Here is a 3,280-nt window from a genome sequence, read left to right on the forward strand (position 1 = left end):
CCCCCCCCCGGCTCCGCCTCTGCACTGCGGCCCGGGAAAAGCTCCCCCTCGTGCTCTCAGCTCTGCCGCCCCTCGCACCTGCGTGCACAGCCTGGCTGTTGGAGGGGGGGTGAGGCCAGCAGGAGCTCCTCGTTAGCAGGACGAGGAGAAAGGACGAGTCTGCCCCAGGTGTCTGCCCAGCCCTGAACCAGGGTCTCCGTGGCCCCAAGGGTGCGGTAAGAGCTTGGGCTGCCGCACCTGGATCAGAGACCCTGTGGGCGCTCTACATAGTTTCCTGACAGAAATACCCTCTCCCTGGCAGTGAGCAGCATTTCCAGTGGGCCAAGTTATTCCAGATGAGAAAGATGCCTTTTCTTAGTACATCAGCCTCCCAAAATCCAGACCAGCATTACGCAATACTCACCTTGAGTACTGTCTGCAGTTCTGGGCCCCGCCATTTTAAAAGGATGTGAAGGTCCTTGAATGCGTCCAGAGGAGGGCAACAAAGCTGGTGGAAGGGCTGGAAGGCATGTCCTATGGGGAGCGGCTGAGGGCTTTGGGCTTGTCTAGTTTGGAGAAAAGGAGGCTGAGGGGCGACCTCATCGCTCTCTACAGCTTCCCGAGGAGGGGAAGGGGAGAGGGAGGTGCTGATCTCTTCTCCCTGGGATCCCGCAACAGGACGTGCGGGAATGGCTCAAAGCTGCGTCAGGGGAGGTTCACACTGGACATTAGGAAGCATTTCTTTACCGGGAGGGTGGTCAAACCTCGGAACAGGCTTCCTAGAGAGGTGATCGAAGCCCCAAGCCTGTCAGTGTTTAAGAGGCATTTGGACAATGCCCTTAATAACATGCTTTAACTTTTGGTCAGCCCTGAAGCGGTCAGGCAGTTGGACTAGACGATCATTGTAGGTCCCTTCCAACTGAACTAATCTAGTCTAGTCTAGTCTAGTCTATTTATTTCCGACACACCTGGAAAGACAGATTTGGAAGCTTTGTGAAGCCCTTTGACGTAAAATGGTTAGAGGCCCTGCAGAGTTGACAATGTGTGAAAAAAGTTAAGGCCTTTTATGCTAAATTTCCTTCCCAGTACTAAGCCCACCTAGTCTGCTTTATGTTTGCACTTACACATTAGCTTGCTTTCGTTTTAAAAATGCCATGCTCTTTCAACTCTGCAGCAATCTCCCCTCTACCAGTTCATGCCTGTCCTTCTCTGATTGCTCCCTCTCCCCGACCCATCTCACACTGGAGGACTGGTACCTTCTGACATTTGGATACCAGGAATCACCCCTGGAGGCTTTGCTCAGTTCTACTGACTAAACAAGGCATGTCCAAAAGCTGGTGGTACAAGAGCACACGTGTCTGTTGAATCAGCTGCACGTTCAGCAACAGTCACAGACCTTTTATGAACACAGAGTGCAGTGGATGCAAACACAGCTCGAAACAGAGCATGGCCACAAAAAACGAGTGGAAAAATGCAAGAAACAAACTTCTGACTCTTGCCTTCCCTTTGTATACACGTCTTACATGTAAAGCTGCCTCATACTCATGGAAAGCTGGTTAAATTTGTTACGTGTCAAACAGCAATGACTGTTCTGCAAAGGGAACCGAAGACAACCGTGAAAAGTTAATGCTTGTCCTTCATTGCACTTGCAGTTCATGAGATTCCTCTAAGGAATGACATTTTGAGATGATGCTGCTGACTTAGACTGCTGTGGATAATAACTGTGCTGTTACTGTTCTTTTTATCCCCTTAAGAAGTTCTGGCAATGACTAACTGATGACTTGAGTTAGTCAGACATCCACCCTTTTAAATGATTGACAGGTGCATGAGCAAGCTTACCATAATCCTACTTGAATAGAAAATGGTGTCATCCCGACCTGCTACTTGTGAAAGTTCACTGCGGCTTCACCCTATAGGATGCTTCATTTTTTTTCAGAAATCTGAAACACTGACCAAACAATAATTCTAGCATGATGCAGGCTTGGTGTGTTAAAAGTAACTTTCTCTACATTGTGCAAAATATTGCCTAATATTAGTTCTCAGTCACTTTATTATAAATAAAATTTTTAGTAATAAAACATTTATTTGCTTCCTGCCCCCTTTCATCCATGTAAAATCTCACCAGACTGGTGCAAAATCAATTATTAAGTCAGATTTTGTTTTTGCAATAGAAAACTTTTGCAGAAACTTTCTTGTGCTGCACACCACTGCCATTTTCGGCCTAAAAGTTCAGGTTACAAAAACATTTCTTAACGCTGCTAGAGGAACTGCAGTTTAACGGCCATTGATGGCTTTTGCTATGCTTCAAGGAAAGTGATTCAAGTGCTTCTCACAAACGCTGGTAACAGAGGAGCTCTTCCAAGCCATTTTCAACAAACGGCTGAATGACACAAACCGTGGAGCACACATGCCCTCTTGTGGTCAATGTTCCTGTACATAATGCTCCAGCTGTGCTGCTTTGCTAAACGGAGATGTCAAAGAAAAGATATTATAAAATTACTTCGCCTCCTAATAACTTCCAGAGACGCTGAACACATGCAGCTGACTTTGCCTGAGTTCAGTAAGCCAGCAGCTCAAAAGACCAGGGCACACACTTAGTTGCCAAAATATGGCTTTACATGTTTACACACCTAAGCTCCAACATCTGGCTTGAGCTTTTTACTCTCATTTCCTGTTTTTCAATGCCTGAAAGATGCTTAGTGCCTGCCAAAAAAAAAAAGAGAAGAGCCCAAGGATACAAGAGTAAAAGTGAATAGACACACAACTGCTTGATAGAAGAACACTAATTACTGCATTAGAAACCCTGGACTTCGCAAGCGCCCGGCAATGACTACTCTCCTATACCAGGATTTTGCTTTTCAGGAGAAATGGTTGTCAACTGGGTGTCATTTTCAAACCAGGTAGAAGTTTTTTGTTTTTTTTAAAGGGATTGCTTCTTTCAGGGCTTCATCTTGCACCACTGTCTGGTGGAGGAACAGTGTGAGATTGGCAGACACTCTGTGATACTGCAGATACGCAAGACAGAGCGATTGTGCACATCAACCTCACCTATAACATTCAGGAAGTGAGAGAAGCAGCTGTGGCAAATGACCGAAGTATTTCCATGTTTGCAATAGACGGCAATAGCACACAGATCCAGAAACGTCTTCCTGCATATTTACATTGGCAGAGCACACTCATGGCCACGTCGTGCACTCAGTTCTGTTGTTTCAATCCCACATAAAACACCTTCTGCCAAAGCCTTTGGTACGCTTCTGTTTCCTGGTGGCTTATGCAAATTGGTTTTGCTTCATTTTCCTAT

The sequence above is a fragment of the Pygoscelis adeliae genome, unplaced genomic scaffold (assembly GCF_000699105.1).
Source record: "Pygoscelis adeliae isolate BGI_AS28 unplaced genomic scaffold, ASM69910v1 Scaffold268, whole genome shotgun sequence".
NCBI classification, from domain to species: domain Eukaryota; kingdom Metazoa; phylum Chordata; class Aves; order Sphenisciformes; family Spheniscidae; genus Pygoscelis; species Pygoscelis adeliae.